Consider the following 20,816-nt stretch of genomic DNA (forward strand, 5'->3'; position numbering starts at 1 on the left):
GAAAGAAAGAAAGAAAGAAAGAAAGAAATTGTATTCTGTTGTTTTGGGATGGAATATTCTGTACATATTTGTATAATATTGTTAAAATGTTCACACTACCCAAAGTAATATACAGATTCAATGCAATGCCTATCAAAATTCCAATGACATTTCTCACAAAAATAGAACAATCCTCAACTTTATATGGAACCAAAAAAGACCCCAAAGAGTCAAAGCAATCCTGAGAAAGAACAATGCTGGAGATGTCACACATCTTGGTTTCAAACTACATTACAAAGCTATAATAATCAAAACAGTATGGTACAGACATGAAAACAAACATGTAGATCATTAGAACAGAACTGATAGCCCAGAAATAAAAGCACATATATATGGTCAATTAATTTACAACAAAGGGGCCAAGAACAAACAACAGGGAAAGAGCAGTCTCTTCAATAAATAGGGCTGGGAAAACTGGACAGCCACATGCAAAAAAATGAAACTGGACCCCTATCTTACACCATACACAAAAATTCACTCAAAATGGATTAAAGACTTGAATGTAAGACCAAAAATTATAAAATTCCTAGAAGAAAACATGGGCAATAAGCTCCTTAATAGAGGTCTTAGCAATAATTTTTTGGATTTAAGACTAAAAGTAAAGCAGAAAAATAAAAAATGAATAAGTGGCACTACATCAAACTAAAAAGCTTCTGCACAGCAAAGAAAACTATCAAAATGAAAAGGTAACCTACTAAATCAGAGAAAATATTTACAAATCATATATACTATCTGAGAAGGAGTTAATAGCCAAAACATAATGAACTCACACAACTCAATAGCAAAAACACAATCTGATTATAAATGGGAAAAGAATCTCAATAGACACTTTTCCAAAAAAGATGGCCAACAGATATATGAAAAAAATGCACAACATCATTAATTACCAGGGAAATGCAAATCAAAACCACAATGAGATATCCCCCATACGTGTTAGAATGATTGTTATCAAAAAGACAAGAAATAAGTGTTAGTGAGGATGTGGACTAAAGGGAACTCTTGTGCACTGTTGGCGGGAATGTAAATTAGTGCAGCCACTATATAAAGCAATATGGAGGTTCCTCAAAAAGGCAAAACTAGAAATACCATATGATCTACTAACTCCACTTCTGGGTATTTATCTTCAGAAAATAAAAACACTAACTTAGAAAGATACACGCGCCCCCAGGTTAACTGCAGTATTTGCAATAGCCAGGAAATGGAAACCAATTATGGGCATCTGGTTGGCTGTCAGTAGAGCATGCAACTCTTAATCTTGGGTCATGAGTTTGAGCCCCACATTGGGCATAGAGATTACTTAAAAAAAAAAAAGAAATGGAAATAACGTATGATTCTACTGATGAATGAATGAATGAAGAAAATGTGGTAAAATATATAATGGAATATTATTCAGACATAAAAAAGAAGGAAATCAAAAGGTACAAACTTCAGTTATAAAATAAAGTCATGGGGAAGTAATGTACAGCATAACAACCCCAGTTAATATTAACTGTACTGCATACTCGAAAGTTGCCAAAAGAGTGGGGGCGCCTGGGTGGCTCAGTTGGTTAAGCGGCTGCCTTCGGCTCCGGTCATGATCCTGGAGTCCCAGGATCGAGTCCCACATCAGGCTCCCTGCTCAGCGGGAAGTCTGCTTCTCCCTCTGACCCTCTTCCCTCTTGTGCTATCTCTCATTCTCTCTCTCAAATAAATAAATAAAATCTTTAAAAAAAAAAAAAAGAAAGTTGCCAAGAGCAAATCTTAAACATTCTCATCACAAGAAAAAACAAATTTTGTAACTATGTATGGTGACTGATGTTAACTATACTTATTGTGGTGATCATTTTGCAATGTATGCAAATATCAAATCATTATATTGTACAACTATAATTAATATAATGTTATAGGTCAATTCTACCCGAATTTTAAAAAATTTAAAACTTGTGTACATCAAAGGAATTATTAATATAGGGGGAAAAAAAGAAAACCTCGCTGAATGGCAGAAAATATTTGCAAATATAGTAATAGATTTGTATCTAGAATACACAAAGAACCCTTTTCTTTTTAAGATTTTATTTGTTTATTTGAGAGAGAGACAGTGACAGAGATAGCAAGAGAGAGCACAAGCTGGGAGAGGGAAAGGCAGGCTCTCGCTGAGCAGGGAGCCGAACTTGGGGCTCAATCCCAGAACCCTGAGATCATGACCTGAGCCGAAGGCAGATGCTTAACCAACTGAGCCACCCAGGCGCCCCTACATAAAAAACTCATAACTCAATAATAAAAACACAAATAACTCCAAAATAAGCAAAGGATTTGAATAGACATTTTACCAAAAAAAGATATATAAATGGACAATAAGCACATGAAAAGATGCTCAACATCACTAGACATCAGGGAAATGCAAATCAAAACTGCAATGACATCCACCTCATAGCACTAGAATATTATCATAAAGAAGGACAACAACAAGTGTCAGTAAGATGTGGAGAAGGGGGCACCTGGGTGGCTCAGTCAGTTGAGCGTCTGCTTTCAGCTCAGGTCATGATCCCAGGGTCCTCGGACTGAGCCCCGCTTTGGGCTCCCTCCTTGGCGGGAAGCCTGCTTCTCTCTCTCCCACTCCCCCTGCTGGTGTTCCCTCTCTTGCTGTGTCTCTCTCTGTCAAAAAAATAAAATCTTTAAAAAGAAAAAAAGAATGTGGAGAAGCTGGAACCTTCATATTGCTGGTGGTAATAAAAAAGTATGGTCACTGGGGTGCCTGGGTGGCTCAGTCATTAAGCGTCTGCCTTCGGCTCAGGTCATGATCCCGGGGTCCTGGGATCTAGCCCCACATCGGGCTCCCTGCTCCGCAGGGAGCCTGCTTCTCCCTCTCCCACTCCCCCTGCTTGCGTTCCCTCTCTCACTGGTCTCTCTCTGTCAAATAAATAAGTAAAATCTTTTAAAGAAATTAAAAATTAAAAAAAAAGAAGAGGAGAAGTCTAATATTTAAAAAAAAAGTATGGTCACTTTTGAAAATAATTTGGCAGTTCCTCAAAAGGTTAGATATAGAGTTATCATATAACCCAGGAACCCCAATTCTCTTTCTCTACATACACACACACAAACACACGTACACAAGAACTGAAAACATATATGCATACAAAAACTTGTCCATGAATGTTGACAGCAGCATTATTTGTTAATAGCCAAAAGAGTAGAACAATCCAAATGCCCATCAAGTAATGAATGGATAAATAAAATAATACAGTTCTCCAATGGAGTATTTAGTAATAAAAAAGAATTAAGTACTGATAAGTGTTATAATATACTTGAAAAAATTATGCTAAGTGAAAGAAGCCAGTCACAAAACACTGCATGTTACATGATTCTGTTTATGTGAAATGTCCAAAATAGGCAAATCGATAAAGACAGAAAGCAAGGGCAGGGTTGTTCAGGGGGAAATGGAGATTGACTACTATTGGGCATGGGGTTTCTTTCTGAGATGATGAAAATGTCAAATTGATTGTTGTGACAGTCACACAACTCTATGATATACTAAAAACCACTGAATTATACATGTCAAATGGATGAACTGTACACTGTGTGAATTAAATCTTCATAAAGGTTTCTTAAAAAGTCAAACGGAAGTGTTAGAAATAAGAAAAACCCGGAACAAAAGACACAAGATACCAGAAATCCACTTTAAACGTAAACACATAGATAGTTAAAAGTAGGACAAGGAAAAGGAAAAAAAAAAAAGGTAGGACAAGGAAAAAAAACCACACAAACACTAATCAACAGAAAGCTAGAGTCACTATATTATTATCAAAATATACTTCAAAGAAAATTTCCAGGTATAAAAAGTTATTATATGACAATAAAGGGATCAATCTTCCAAAAACATACAATAATCCTAAATGTTTATGCACCTAACAACAGGCTGTTAAAATAAATGAGGCAAAACTATTGATAAAAAGAGAAAGAGAAAAATCCACAAAGTACAGTTAGGGACTTCAACACTTCTCTCTCCGTAACTGATGGAACAAGTCTTCAAAAAAATCAGTAAAGCAGAACACCTGGTTGATAGAAGGCTATCAAATTTATAGAACACTCCACCCAATAAGAGCAATATATTCTCTTCAAATACACATGGAGCATTCTCCAAGATAGACCATATTCTGAGCCATAAAACCAATCTCAACAAATAAAAAAAAAAAAGTTTTTTAACCTGAAATTTGTTATTTTACCACAATGAAATTAATTAGAAATCAATAAAACAGAAAATATTTGGAAAATGCCCTAATACCTAGAAAATAAACAAAACACTCCTAAATAACCTACAGGTCAAAGAGTAAATCACAAGGGAAATTAGAAATATTTTTAACTGGGGGCACCTGGGTGGTTCAGTATGTTGAGCCTCCAACTCTCAATTTTGGCTCAGGTCAAGATCCCAGGGTCCTGGGATCAAGCCCCACATTGAGCTCACTGCTCAGCAGGGAATCTGCTTGTCTCCCTCTCTCTCTGCCCCTCCACCCCTGGCCCCCCACAATGCGTGTGTGTGCGTGCACATGCACACATGCACATACTCTCTCTCTGAAATAAATGAATTTTTTAAAAAATTAAAAAGAAAGAAAAGACTTAAAAAAATATTTTGACTGAACAACAATGAAAACACATCATCAAAATTTATAGAACAGAGCTAAAAATGTTCCTGGGAAATTTATATAATTAAATATTTATATTAAACAAGAAGAACTATCTAAACTTCTACTTTAACAAAGCCGGGGAAAAAAGGAGTAAATTAAGCACAAAGCAAACAAAAGGAAGGGAGCAATATCAATACAAACCAAAATCAATGAAATTGAGGGGTGCCTGGCTGGCTTAGTTGGTAGAGCATACGACTCTTGATCTTGGGGTCATGAGTTTAAGCCCCACAATGGGGATAGAGTTTACTTAAATAAATAAATAAATAAATAAAATTGAAAACAGAAAAATAGAGAAAAATAAATAAAACCAAAAGCAGGCTCTTTTAAAAAATTAATATAATTCATAAACACACAGGCAGACTGATGAAGATAAAAAAAGAAAGGAAACAAATTGCCAATTATCAAGAATGAAAGAAGGGACAGCACTAGACAAATCTAACAGATATTAAAAGAATAATAAAGGAATATTACTAACAACTCTATGCCCATAAATTCAACAACTTTGTTGAGATAGACACATTTCTGGGCCACCTGGATGGCTCAGTCGGTTAAGCATCTGCCTTCAGCTCAGGTCATGATCTATGAGTCCTGGGATCAAGCCCTGTGTCCTGCTCCCTGCTCAGCGGGAACTCTGCTTCTCCCTTTCCCTCTGCCCCTACCCCGGTTGTGTGCGTGCTTGCCCTCTCTCTCAAATAATTAAAAATTTAAAAAAATAGACACATTTCTGAAAAGGCATATTATCAAAACTTGCTTAAGAAGATATACATAGGGGCGCCTGGATGGCTCAGTCGTTAAGCGTCTGCCTTCGGCTCAGGTCATAATCCCAGGGTCCTGGGATAGAGCCCCACATGGGGCTCCCTGCTCCACAGGAAGCCTGCTTCTCCCTCTTCCACTCGCCCTGCTTGTATTCTCTCTCTCTCTGTCTCTCTCTGTCAAATAAATAAATAAAATCTTAAAAAAAATTAGAAATAGATAATCTAAAAACTCCTCTACACATTAAAGAAAAAATTAATCAGAGTTGAAAACTCTAGCACCAAAATGGCTTCACTAGTGAATTCTACCAAATAAAAAATAGTACTAATTAAAAAAAAAAAGGAATAATACTAATTTTACACAAACCCTTCCAGAAAACAGAAAACAAAATAGGAAAGAACAGTTCCCAACTGATTTGATGAGACCCTAGTATCATGACAAAACAAAGACAAAATTACAGACTGGTATTTCTAATGAACATAGATGTAAAAATCTATGACAAAATGTTAGCAAATGAAATTTAGCAATATAGGGGTGCCTGGGTGGCTCAGTCATTAAGCGTCTGCCTTCAGCTCAGGTCATGATCCCAGGGTCCTGGGATCGAGCCCCGCATCGGGCTCCCTGCTCTGCGGGAAGCCTCCTTCTCCCTCTCCTACTCCCCCTGCTTGTGTTTCCTCTCTCGCTGCATCTCTGTCAAATAAACAAATAAAATCTTAAAAAAAAAAAAGAAATTTAGCAATATATAAAAAGGATATACATCATGACCAAGTAGGTTTTATCCAAGGGCATCCAAGGCCAATTCAAAATTAAAATCCATGAATATAATTCACCAAATTGATGTTTTAAAGAAGAAAAACCATATATTGATTTCATTAGATGCAGAAAAAGCATTTAACAAAATTTAACATCCATTCATGATAAAAACTCTAGGCAAACTATAAAGAAACTTCCTCAACCTGATAAAAAGCACATACGAAGGGGCACCTGGGTGGCTCTGTTGGTTAAGCGTCTGCCTTCGGCTCAGGTCATGATCCCAGGGTCCTGGGATCGAGTCCTGCATCAGGCTCCCTGCTCCATGGGAGGCTTGCTTCTCCCTCTCCCTCTGACTCTTCCCCTGCTTGCGCCCTCACTTGCTCTGTCTCTCTCAAATGAATAAATAAAAAATCTTAAAAAAAAAAAGCACCTACAAAGAAACTACAGCTAATATCATACTTATTGATGAAAGAAAGAATACCTTCCCCTTAAGATCAGGAACAGGGCAACAATATGGGCCCTCATGGTACCTTTTCAAAAACATACTAGGGGTCCTAGGGAGTGCAATAAAGGCAAAAAAGAGATACAATAGCATACAGACTGGAAAGCAAGAAATACAACTGTCTTTATTTTTAAAAAAACCATTGTGTATGTAGAAAATCCCAATGAATTTACAAAAACAGTATTAGAAATAAAAAGTGAGGGGCACCTGGCTGGCTCAGTTGGTAGAGCATGTGACTCTCAATCTCAAGGGTTGTGAGTTCAAGCCCCACATTGGGTGTAGTAGAGATTACTTAAAACTAAAATTAAAAAACAAATAAATAAAAAGTGAGTTTATTAAAGTTACAGTATATATGGTCAGTAAACAAAAACAAACTATATCGATGTTCTAGCAATGACCAATGTCTTTCTATAGAAATTGACAAACTGATTCTAAAAGTTTTAAGAAAAAGCAAAAAAAGCTGTAATAGTCAAAACAATTTTGAAGAAGAAAACCAGGCTGGAAGACTCGTGATTGGATTTTAAGACTTACCATAAAGCTACAGTAATCAAGTTAGTGTGGTATTGGTGAAAGGACAGACACACAGATCAATGGATTAGAACAGATTCCAGAAATAGATACATACGTATATAATCAATTGATTTTCAGCACAGTACAAAGGGAATTCAATGGAGAAAAAAATGTCCTTTCAACAAATGATGCTGGAACAACTGGATATCCAAAAAATTAACAGGAAATGGATCATAAGTCCAAATATAAAACCAAGAATTATACATCTAAAAGAAAACACCCTAGGCCAGGCAAAGATTTCTTAGCTACAACAACACAATCAAGAACAAAAATTCCTGATAAATCCTGATCTTCACCAAAATAAAAAATTATTCCACTTTGAAAGTATAGGGGACAAGGAGAGGCTGCCCCAAGATGGGACTTTGGCATGAACATTATGCTGAGTTAAAAGCAATCAAAACCCAGCAGATTCAGGAAAAGCCCTTTACTTCCCACACAATTGCTTGCTTACACCAGGAAGACAGCTATTAATAGAGATGCCATTTTACCTAGACATTTACCTACATAAAAGGGCAACCTTTGTTTTCCAAACATCTCCTCTCACCTTCCTGATAATGGTCTTTCTCCCCTTTGCATCCTCAGACCCCTACCCCTCTCCTTAGCTCACATAAATCATGTTACCTATCTTTGGAATTTCTATGTCTCTGTGGATTCCCTGTGTGTATGCTATTAAATTTGACTTTCTCCTGTTAATCTGTCTCATGTCAATCTGATTCTTAGTTCAGCTAGCAGGACTTTGAAGGGCAAAGGAAATTCTTCCTCCCCAACAAAAGTCACTATTAAGGGGCGCCTGGGTGGCTCGGTTGGTTAAGTGTCTGCCTTCGGCTCAGGTCATGACCCCAGGGTCCTGGGATCAAGCCCCGCATTGGGCTCTCTGCTCAGGGGGAAGCCTGCTTCTCCCTCTCCCACTCCCCGTGCTTGTGTTCCCTCTCTCACTGTGTCTCTCTCTGTCAAATAAATAAATAAAATCTTTAAAAAAAAAAGTCACTATTAAGAGAATAAAAAAATATGTCAGAGGTTGGCAGAAAATATTTGCGAAACAGGTATCTGATAAAAGATTTATACCCACAATATATAAAGAACTTTCAAAACCCAGTAATAAGTAAACAAAACAATTCAATAAAACCATGAGCTAAAATATATAAAAAAGACTTCACTAAAGAAGAAACAGAGATACAAAATGAGCACATGAAAAGACGTTTAGCATCACCGGTCATCAAACAAATGCAAATTAAAATCACAATGAGATATAGCTACTCAGTTAGGGCTAAAACAGGACACAATAGGGGCACCTGGGTGGCTCACTTGGTTAAGCATCTGACTTTGGCTCATGTTATGGTCCCAGGGTCCTGGGATTGAGCCCCATGCTGGGCTCTGTGCTGAGCGGGGAGTCCACTTTGCCCTCTCCCTCTGCCTCTGCCCCTCCTCCTCCTTGTGCTCTCTCTCTCTCAAATAAGTAAAATCTTTAAAAATAAATAAAAAACTGGGGGCGCCTGGGTGGCTCAGATGGTTAAGCGTCTGCCTTCGGCTCAGGTCATGATCCCAGGTCCTGGGATCGAGTCCCACATCGGGCTCCCTGCTCTGCGGGAAGCCTGCTTCTCCCTCTGCCTCTCTCTCTCTCTGTCTCTCATGAATAAATAAATAAAATCTTTAAAAAATAAATAAATAAATAATAAAGTAAAATAAAACAGGACAAAACAAACAAAACAAAAAATCCTAAGTGTTGATGAGGATGCAGAACATCTGGAACTCTCATACTGCCAGTAAGAATGCAAATGGTACAGCCATTTTGGAAAACAGTTTTGATATATTCTTATAAACATAACCCTAACATACAACCCAACAATCTCAGTGCTACACATTTACTCAAGAGAAATAAAGACCTATTCACATAAAACCCTGTACATGAATATATATGGCAGCATAATTCATAATCACCAAAAACTAGTGAAACCTAAGTGTCCATCAACTGGTGAGTGAACAACCAGTAGTCCATCTTTACTGAACTACTCATCCACACAACAATATGGATGAATCTCAAATCTACTATGTTAAGTTAAAGAAGACAGCCTCAAAAGACTATATACTATATGATTGTAGATATATGACATTCTGGAAAAAGTAAGAGTATAGGGAATAGAAATAGATCAGTGTTTCCTGGGGACTGGGAGTGCGGGTGTGATGAAAGATAGAAGCAGAAAAATGTTCACCTTTACCCCAGAAGGCTGACCTATAACAGCATATTTCCCATGAGGATCAAATACAGCTAGTTGCTAAATTCTTAAAGGGTCTCATGACTGCCTGTATATCTCCCTGATAGTTAATATTGAACTGAATGATAAATACCAGAGAAATCTTGCAAAAGTAGTTTTACAAGCAGGAATTCAAAGAAACATTTATGATGTAACATTCTCTGCATGTCCCCTCCCCTTAGAGCACTAAGTGTGTAACCAGCACCTTCGTACAGCAGAAGTGCAGTTCTTTCTGCTCACAGGTCCTGTCTCCGTAATGCTTAAATTTACTAAATTGCACCATATAACGTCTCAAAAATTCTTTCCTGGTCGTTGTGCTCAACAATGACACAACATTTTTGGTGGCCCCGGACAGGGATTATGGAGTGAATCCAGGAACCTCAGTGTGATTTGGTAAGTCTCTTATTCCCCCAGTGTCTACTTCTTACTTGTTCTTTTCCGGAAATGTCCTGAATAGTACAACCCTTCAGAATATGTCTTGTCAGAGTGCTCAGGAAAGAACCTCTTGCCTATGGCTATACTATAGGGAAGGACAAACTCCTGCCACCCAGCTGGATAGTAGTACCTTGACCCTAACATCGCTGGGCTCAGGAATCAGGCTCTCACTGTTTTACCTATTCTATTAAAACTTGTATTCTTCTTGGGCATGGGATGGCCATACGTGTCATTAGGACAGCCGCCAATCTCAGAACTCCCATGTAAGGTCTCTTCCTAAATAACCTGCGGTGATCCTTCGGTGAGCATAAAATCCAAGATACATCTGACACTGTGCTTCCCAAAAGGGACCAGTCAGAACTTCTACCCACCCCCATGTTCTCTCTCTCTCTAAAATAAATAAATAACCCAGTTAGAGTCCTCATGCAATGGGGGACCACTCTCTTGGAACTGGATCATGGATAAAGCTCATAAGAAAGTTGCCCAGGGGGCGCCTGGGTGGCTCAGTCGTTGAGAGTCTGCCTTCGGCTCAGGTCATGACCCCAAGGTCCTGGGATTGAGCCCGGCATTGGGCTCCCTGCTCAGCGGGAAGCCTGCTTCTCCCTCTCCCACTCCCTCTGCTTGTGTTCCCTCTCTCACTGTGTCTCTGTCAAATAAATAAAAATCTTTAAAAGAAAAAAAAAAGAAAGTTGCCCAGACCAGATGAGTTCCATACTTTTGTTTTTTTCATGTCTCTCATTTGTCCCGACCAATGGGCTGTTTGGTGCTCTTGGTCCAGCTCTCAGATTGAAAGTACTTCTAGATTAGATATATGACATTTAATATGAAATAAAATAGCTACCCCTTCTTAACAAAAGCCAGGATCAGCACCCCTGGGTGGCTCAGTCACTTAAGCGTCTGCCTTCAGCTCAGGTCATGATCCCAGGATCCTGGGATCGAGCCCCGCTTCAAGCTCCCTGCTCAGTGGGGAGTCTGCTTCTCCCTCTCCTTCTGCTGCTCCCCCTGCTTGTGCTCTCCCTCTCTGTCAAATAAATAAATAAAATCTTTGGAAGAAAGGAGGGGAGGAAGGAAGGAAGGAAGGAAGGAAGGAAGGAAGGAAGGAGAAAGAAAGAGAAAGGAAGGAAGGAAGGAAAAAGGAAGAAAGGAAGAAAAAAAGGAAGAGAGAAAGAAAAAAAGGAAGAAAAGGAAAGCTGTAGAAGGTTTGTGAAGAGAAATCTTTGGAAAAGAATTTTATGTGTGGTCAGGACTAAGGTTGAAATGAATGAATTTTAAAAGTTGAATGAATTTTGGGGCACCTGGGTTGCTCAGTCATTAAGCATCTGCCTTCGGCTCAGGTCATGATCCCCGGGTCCTGGGATCGAGCCCCGCATCGGGCTCCCTGCTCAGAGGGAAGCCTGCTTCTTCCCCCTCTCCCACTCCCTCTGCTTGTGTTCCCTCTCTGTGTCTCTCTCTGTCAAATAAATAAATAAAATCTTTAAAAAAAAAAAAAAACTGGATTTGCTTGACAAATGAATTAGTCTTGATTTGGCTATCTCTGGAAATAAGGGTAAATTTAGAGAGAAAATTTATGTTTCAATAATGCATCCTTATGATATCCAGAGATTCTAGTTTTGATTAATTGTCCTTAAATGTTTGTTGTTTGGGGGATCTGGGTGGCTCAGCCAGTTCAGTGTCAAACTCTTGATTTCAGCTCAGGTCCTGAGATTGAGGGCTGCCTCGAGTTCACCATTCAGCGGGGAGTCTGCTTCTCTTTCTCCCCCTCTCCCTCTGCTCCTTCTACCTACCCCCATGTTCTCTCTCTCTCTAAAATAAATAAATAAATCTTTAAAAAAATCAAAAAATAAACATTTGATTGTTTGCCTAAGCTAGACAACTTGAACTATACTTCAGAGAAAATGCCATAAAAGCGCATATATAGACAATCTTCCTGCATGTTACTCTATGGGGATAATAAAAGGGACCCCAGGGCATATGATTAAACAGCTGGACAATGGGATGGACTCTCCAACAATTGTATAACTCAGCTATCACCTTGATCAATTCTATGTGGCTAGGATAACAAAATTGCTCCTTAAAAGTGAGAGCATACCCCACTCCTTGGGGTTAACTATGAACTTGTGCAGATAATGGATGGCCCCACCTTCCTTATAACTGGATTGGAGAATACACTGGGGGGAAGCCCTTCTCTCCCAGGACAAGTCATCTCCCACTTGCCAGCAATTCCTCATAATTAGGATACTGTTAAGGCCAGACATGAGGCAAGGAAGGCTTCTTCTTGGTTTTATCCCTTAGTCATATTTGTTCTGGGAGCCACCTCTATCGATGTAAAAATTACAAACAGAGGTTTAGCCAAGCATACAGCAGCCACCTTTAACCAAACACAACACAAAGTCACCCATAAATTAGAAAAGTGGCCCTCCAAAACTTAATGGCCCTTGATATCCTGACTACAAGTCAAAGAGGAAGTTATTATGCTAATATTGAGACTAAATGTTGTATATACATCCCAGATGACTCGGCTAAGTATCCAAAGTTTTAGCACACACACACGCAAATGAAGGCAATGTCTGACTCCTAGTTTTATCAATGATTGGTTACATTTTTGGTTGGGAGGTGGACTATGGTCTACCTTAAAGGGCCTTCTTATCACACTTCTTTTTTTAAAGAACTGAAAGCAGAAATCTTGCAAAAGTAGTTTTACAAGTAGAAATTCAAAGACGACATTTGTGATCTAATACTCCCTGCACATCCCCTCCCTCCTGAGCACTACGTGTATTACCACCAGCTTCAGACAGCAAAAGTGCAGTTCTTTCTGCCCACAGATCCTATCCCCATGCTACTTAAATAAACCTATTAAGTTGTACCATACAACGTCGCAAGAATTCTTACTTGGCCATTGCATTCGATGCCCTGCAACAGGTGGAGTCACTACAAAGTTCTGGGGTAACAGAACTGTCCTATATCTTAATTGTGGTATTAGTCTCACAACTGTATTCATTTCTCAAAACTTACAAAACTGTTGTTAAAAACATGAAGGCAGGCCCACAATGGAGTTACTTATGCTAAGCCCCAAGTCACCAAACCATTTCTCTGCCAGAAATGGAATCCTACAGGAGTCAATCAGGCATCTCCTAATCAGTTATGTGATCTGCCTAAGAGAGTCCTGTCAGCCCCTAGAGGAAAGCTGCCTGCAGTAACCAACCAGCTTTTCTGTCTAGTATCATTTCCTTGTTCCCACTCCCTTCTCCCTATAAGTGTCTTTCATTTCGCATGCCTCCTTGGAGCTCCTTTCTGTCTGCTAGACAGCATGGGCTGATTCATGAATGAATGAATAAAGCTAATAATATCATTAAAATTTACTCAGTTGAATTTTGTTTTTTAATATTGTACACTAAAAAGGATGAATTTTACCACATATAAATCATATCTTCAAGAGACCTGACAAAAATCTAAGTTAGAATTTAAAAAAAAAAATAAATAACTCAAAAAAACCTCTCTGATATACAATCTAAGTGAAAATAATTCTTAAAAATTTCTTATTAAATTATTTGGTATGTTTATATTTTGGATTTCTAAAAAGCTTTACTTAATTACTCTGCAGTAAAAACAGATTTTTAAAAATGTATACCATTAGAACATAAACAGATAAAGTTCTAACAATCCATATGGATTAGGAGAAGCTTCAGGTTTATCTTTTGGTTTCAAATTTTTAAAAGTTTCAAATAATTTTAAAGAAAGTCTGTCTTTGTTAGGTTCATCAAAGGCTTCAAGGAAATCAGAATGTTTTCATTTCTGTGAATTTGTTTCATACCAGGGAGTCCTGGGGTAAACCAATCCTTAAGAATTCAAATTGCTAATTCAGGGATAAAACTGTATTTACAGAACTGTTAATGTTAAAATTTACATGTAAAATAGGCTTAAAAATGGGATATCCTGTTTTGGAATCTGAAGTTAAAAGATCCCAGAGTCTACATTCTCTAGCCCACTGAGTCCCCAAAACAGTGACTCTTAACACTGACTCCAACACCTGCATAGCTTATTAAAATGCAGATATCTGGGCTACAGTCATTATTTACATACTCATAATCTTGGGGATGGGTCCCAAGAATCTGTTAAAGTCTTCAAGAAAATTCTTATGCACATTACCACTTGAGACTCCTGACCAGATCAAAGTATTACTGCCTAAATTTGGGGGTTTTCCAGTGTTCCTATTGCTGGTTGAGACAATAATGGCCAATTCAAAGAGAAGGAATTCTATTGCTGAAATCAATTATACTCTTTTCAAATTTAAACTCACTCTGAAAAACAGCCAGGTTTCATTAGGCTAGCAGCTCTGTGAATATAAATATACCTATCTTCTAAGGAGACACACACACTTTAAAAATATTTCCTTTTTATAAACGTGAAATATGTTTGTGAAAATGTAACATAAATTTATACACTTACACTTAACAAGCTTCCAGTTTCCCTTGCAGATAAGTAAGACCTTTGTGTGCCTTCTCTTTCAAATCTCTTAATTCAGGCTTTATGGCTTCACTGGGGGGTAGAATGAAACAAGGTCTGAAAGTAATTGAATTTCTGCATTTTTTTTGTTCACCTCAAGACTCAAAGAATCTTGATCTTAAGAATTGAATTGTTTAGAAATTTAAAAAAATTTTTAAAAAATAGATATTATTTTACTGCTAAGAGACACACCTTCCAAGTTGTCATAAAATTTGTAAAATATCTTGAAACACCTTTTAGAGTGGCTAAAAATTACTTAATCACTCGAGTGGTTTTTTTCTTATAAAATACACAATAAAGAAAAACTTTAAATTCACCTAAATATAAATTTTACCCATTTTCCCTTGAAAATGGCTATATTTTGAATATTTTAAGTCCAACACTCAATGAACTTCAGAGATGTTAAAATAATGATGGTTTTGCCTTCTTTTTACTTCTCCATGAAATATAATTCCCAGAAACAAACAATCGTGACCATGCATAAACCAAAACTAATCATTTCAGTGGAAACCATGGCCAAATAAAAACACAGGTCACTCCTATTAACCATGTTTACTGACAAAGGAGACAGTAGTACACTTTTTAAGAAATGATACCATATTTACTTTTTTATAATGAAAAACAAAATAGGAAGGAAAACTAATGAAAAGCTAAAATATGCTCACTACATATTTAAGGGTAAAAGTCAGGACAAAACTTGGAAGTTTTCAATGGACCACTGTAAATACCAGCAAATATTATTTTGAAAATAGCACTGACACAGGAGACCCAGGTTCTAGAGCAGCTGTGACATGCTCTTATCACATAATCTTTGAAAGTTACTTTCTTTGAGTCTCATTCTTCATAATGAGTACTAACAGTGCTGGCATCTTAGCATGAACGAAGACAGGGGCACCAAATTATACTAGTAATCACTGTACTTGTCACCTCCAAAAATTCAGTTAAAAAAGAAAAAGAAAAACTCACAGACTTTCTAACGACATTGTTGTGATATTAACATACTTTTATATTGTATAATAAAACATATCAACATTTAGAAGATCAGTAACTCAGTGAACTAGTATTTTCCAAAGGAGCAAATGTATGTTACAAAATCATGCATGGGTATGGGCCACCAGTCTGGCTCATTGGAGCATGCAACTCTTGATAGCATTTCTATAATTACCTGGGAAAAGCTATTAAAATTTACTTTTACTCCTTTCAAAATTTATTCTTCCCTTTTTCTTCGACTAGCCAGACACTAAAGAAATTTGTAAAAATGTTTAACAATGGCACTTGTCTCACTAGTATTTTTGTTTCAAGTTATTTTTCACAAAAAGTTATTAACACTTACTGGGCATATGTTGCTTATATTATTTATTAAATAATTATTTTAAAAATGTCTGAGTTTTCATATCTAATACAATAAATACCAATAGATATAACCCATATAAACCCATATAAGCAAAGCTTTCTCAGGGGCTCAGTAATTTTTAAGAGTTACAAAGGGGATAAATAAAATCTTTTAAAAGGGGGCACGGCGCCTGGGTGGCTCAGTCATTAAGCGTCTGCCTTCAGCTCAGGTCATGGTCCCAGGGTCCTGGGATCGAGCCCCACATCAGGCTCCCTGCTCTGCAGGAAGCCTGCTTCTCCCTCTCCCACTCCCCCTGCTTGTGTTCCCCCTCTCGCTGTGTCTCTCTCTGTCAAATAAATAAAATCTTAAAAAAAAAAAATAGTTACAAAGGGGTCCTGAAACAAAAGGTTTCAGAACTACTGATCTAGACAATAAATACCAAGGGGAAAAAGAACTGATCTTATATTTCTAGTACTTGCTACAAGTAAAAGGCTTATTTTACTCTGCCACAACTTCGCTATCAAGTCTTCATTTCCTGGTTCAATTATTACACTTTAACCTTTATCATAATTCAGCTCCACTTGTAATACTCGTAATATGCAATGACTAGGTGCTTTCGTAAACAATGAATTATGGTACTCCACCCTTGGTGTACAAATAATAGAAACTCAACATTGACAGAGTTCCATAAAGTCACACTTCTGCAATAACTCTAAGTAATCTGCTAACACAGAAAGAGTGTGAAACCATACTAAGAAATCATATCATATGCTACTTAGAAAATGCTTTTAAGGAAACAGTATCTCTAAAGACCAAGAATTTTGAGTACAAAAAGCTACAATTCACTTCCTTGTGTCCCTAAATGATGTGTTTAAAAGTAAGTGGAGAGATTGTACTACCTCTTCTCACCACAGATTTGATTAGAACAATTCTTAACGAGTACAAAATATTCACCTCTGACCAAGAGTAATTTAGAAAAAAAAGAAAATGTAAATTATTGCACTTTAGGGCAGGCAATTTTAAATCAAAGCTTGCTGTATCAATCAATATTAATGTCAAAAAGTAAGTTTCATGCACAGGTGAACAACGGATGACAGTAATGAAAACTTTCCACTTTTACATTTAAATATAAGGACCAAGTTTCTGGGCAAGAATAAAGCCAGGGTTTACGGTCACCACACACTTCAATACGACATGAAGAGCAACCTGTGAGCAAAACTCCACTCTAGGACATTTTAATACTTCTGGAATGAGGTTACACAACTCTCCTATCACTGATTAACCATCAGAGTCTCAACCTATTATAAGAAATGCTGGGCCTGAAGAATATAACGAAGGAGACCAAACTATATAGTTTATTGTCAGACACTGATAACATGGAGGGATTAATAACATTGTAGTATATAAAAATGTTTACTTTTTAAAAAATGTTTATTTTTATTTTTTTAAGTAAACTCTACCCCAAGGTGGGGCTTAAATCCTGAAATTAGAGTTGTATGCTCTATCAACTGAGCCAGCCAGGCACCCTTACTTTTGTTTTGTTTTGGGTTTTTTTTTGTTTACTTGTTTGTTTTTAGTAATCTCTATGCCCAACATGGGGCTCCAACTCACAACCCTGAGATCAAGTCACATACTATACCCACCGAGCCTGCCAGGCACCCTGGAACAAATGACAATCTGTGGAACCCAAAGACAATACATATAGAGACACCCCGAGATCATCCACATTATCTATCAAAGGGAACACGGGATTCTTGTCCATTTTCCCTTCATTCCCTGGTGACTGACTGCCCCACAGGGTATCCTGCAAATATTGTTTACAGCACTCTTTCACCTTTAGTTTATATCTTTTCTAGATCTCTCTCTCCTGTTTTCATTTTATTAGTCCTCTGTAGTGTCACCTTGTACTCTATGGGTCTCTCTCATCTTGTACTTATACCTGGCACTTCTCAGAGTCTGCCCAAGAATTATTTGTGGGCTTATGTCTCCTAACAGATTGTAAACTCCTTGGTGTTGGAGTACCTTCTATAACATATAGCACAGTGTCTTATATGATGAAGATGCTAATCTGAAATAACCGCAAACATAGAATTTGAATTTGCCACATCAAATTCAAATTCTATGTGGCAAATCCTATGTGACAGATACTTTCCACCCATGACAAATATAGTCTCTTATAAAAGAAAAATAATCATTTAGTGAAAGGTAAAAGTAAAGATAAATTAAAATAAGGATATCTTTAAGGTAAAATTCTTTAACAAACTATCCCTTTAATTTGTGAAGTGTTTTTCAGTAACTTAAAGTAGGAAAAATGATTTTGATGGTACCTTCTATAACATATAGCACAGTGTCTTATATGATGAAGATGCTATCTGAAATAACCTCAAACATAGAATTTGAATTTGCCACATCAAATTCAAATTCTATGTGGCAAATCCTATGTGACAGATACTTTCCACCCCTGACAAATATAAAAGAAAAATAATCATTTAGTGAAAGGTAAAAGTAAAGATAAGTTAAAATAAGGATATCTTTAAGGTAAAATTCATTAACAAACTATCCCTTTAATTTGTATAGTGTTTTTCAGTAACTTAAAGTAGGAAAAATGGATTATGATGTCACTTTTTGATTTTTCATTTGTGCTAATTGGTTTCATGACATTTTAGAGTATTAGTACTGGGGCACATGCCCTGGGTGGCTCAGTTGGTTAAGCAGCTGCCTCCAGCTCAGGTCATGATCCCAAGGTCCTCAGATCAGGTACTGGGATCAAGCCCCAAGTCAGGCTCCCTGCTCAGTGGAGAGCCTGCTTCTCCCTCTCCCTCTGCCCTCCCCCTACCCCTCTTGTGCTCTCTCTTTCTCACTCACTCTCTCTCCATCTCAAATAAATAAATAAAATCTTTAAAAAGAGTATTAGTACTTATAAATAAATAAATAAAATCTTTAAAAAGAGTATTAAAAAAAGTATTAGTACTTATTTTAGCTTAGAGTTTATTAATGTCTTTACTGATGGGGTATAATAATAGTTCTACTTAGAACTAGCTTATTTGTGATTTATAATACCTAATATTCAATTAATTATTAATATAATGTTAAACTTAATTTCCATTTTAAAAGAAATAGTTAAATTACTAATGAAATAGTTATTTTGGATAATGGTTTTACTATTTTTTGTTGATAGCAAAAGTTATTTGAAATGTTTTTGAAACTGTAATTGCTGGGCACCTGGGTTGCTCAGTTGGTTAAAAGTCTGACTTCAGGGACGCCTGGGTGGTTCAGTTGGTTAAGCGTCTACCTTTGGCTCAGGTCACAATCCTGGAGTCCTGGGATTGAGCCTCATATCTGGCTCCCTGCTCAGCAGGGAGTCTGCTTCTCCTGCTGCCCCTCACCTCATTTGTGCTCTCGCTCTCTCTCAAATAAATAAAATCTTAAAAAAAAAAAGAAGATATAATTGCTATGTTTTATTTTCTTGGTGATTCTCAACATTATTAAAATATCATAAATATTTAAAAATAAAATAACTGCAAACAATGTTTGCAAAGATATTGAGAAAGTGGAACCCCTGTGTACTGTTGGTACGATTGTAAAATGGTGCCATCACTATTAAAAAAGCTATGAAGATTCCTAAAATAATTAAAAACAGAACTACCATGATCCAGCAATCCCACTTCTGGGTATATATGCCAAAAAATTGAAAGCAGAGTCTTGAAGAAATATTTGCACACTGCTCAAAGCAGTATTCACAATAGCCAAGAGGTAGAAGCAACCTAAGTGTCCGTCAACAGATGAGTGAAAACCAAAATGCAGTGTATATGTCTGTGTGTATACATATTCAATGGAATATTACTCAACCTTAAAAGGGAAGGAAACTCTGTCACATGCTATAACAACACTGAGCCTTGAGAACATTATGCTAAGTGAAATGAGCCAGTCACAAAAGGACAAATACTGTTATGATTCCAATTATATGAGGTATTTAAAGTAGTAAAGTTCAGGGATGCCCGAGTGGTTCAGTCCGTCAGCTCTTCCTCTCAGCTCAGGTCTTGATCTCAGGGTCATGAGTTCAAGCCCAGCGTTGAGAGCCCAGCATGGAGCCTACTTAAAAAAATAAAAAATAAAGTAGCCAAATTCATAGCAATGGAAAGTAGAATGGTAGCTACCAAGAGCTAATGGAGCAGGGAAAGGGGAGTTCCTGCTTAATAGGTATAGAGTTCAAACTTGCAAGATGACAAAGTTGTAGAGATCTGTTGCACAACAATGTGAATATACATAACACTACTGAACAGTACACTTAAAATTGGTTAAAATGGTAAATTTTATGTTATTTGTTTTACCTCCCCCCAAAAAATAGATAGAAAGATAATTTTAAAAAGACAGGGTGGCTATATAGAAGATTATCTTGGGGCACCTGGGTGGCTCAGTTGTTAAGCGTCTGCCTTCAGCTCAGGTCATGATCCAGGGTCGTGGAATCGAGCCCCGCATCGGGCTCCCGGCTCCGTGGGAAGCCTGCTTCTCCCTCTCCCACTCCCCCTGCTTGTGTTCTCTCTCTCGCTGTCTCTCTCTCTGTCAAATAAATAAATGAAATCTCTAAAAAAAAAAAAAAAAATTATCTTGAGGGTCTTAGTTTGGCTAATTTGCTTAGAACAAAGTTCTGTAGTAAAGAAGGGGCAAGCATATGGTGAGCGAGGCAAGCTAGATAGGGTGGCATGGCCTGCTTAGGAGCATCTCAACCTTCTCTAGCTCAGTTTCTCCCAAATAAATCTTTTTGTTTTCTCCCACAGTTTAGAGAAACTCATCCCCACTCCCACTCTCTCACACACTATAGCAGACATACAAAAGCAAACTTCCCAGGGACAAAATTCCACTTAGCCTCCTGCTGCTGGGGACCCAACTCTTCCTGATAGGAGCCCTTGAAACATTTATATGAAATAAGCCTTTTTCAAAATACTAGTTTATTTAAACGCTGGACCAAGGAACGAATCTGAGTTGAGGTGAGATAGAAGAGAGTTTATTTATTT

At 37.4% G+C, this 20,816-nt stretch overlaps 1 protein-coding gene and 1 non-coding gene across 2 annotated transcripts in view; one reads left to right on the forward strand and one right to left on the reverse strand.

Annotated features, from left to right (window-relative positions):
* CUNH9orf85 (chromosome unknown C9orf85 homolog) overlaps positions 1-20,816 on the reverse strand; it is a 71,154-nt gene that overhangs the window by 6,299 nt on the left and 44,039 nt on the right. The window lies entirely within an intron of this gene.
* TRNAE-CUC (transfer RNA glutamic acid (anticodon CUC)) lies at positions 6,914-6,987 on the forward strand. Its single transcript has one exon. It is a non-coding gene; the product is annotated as a tRNA-Glu (tRNA).

This window comes from Callorhinus ursinus, unplaced genomic scaffold (assembly GCF_003265705.2).
Source record: "Callorhinus ursinus isolate GAN/ISIS: 27379988/994484 unplaced genomic scaffold, GSC_fseal_2.0 scaffold28, whole genome shotgun sequence".
Taxonomy (NCBI): Eukaryota; Metazoa; Chordata; class Mammalia; order Carnivora; family Otariidae; genus Callorhinus; species Callorhinus ursinus.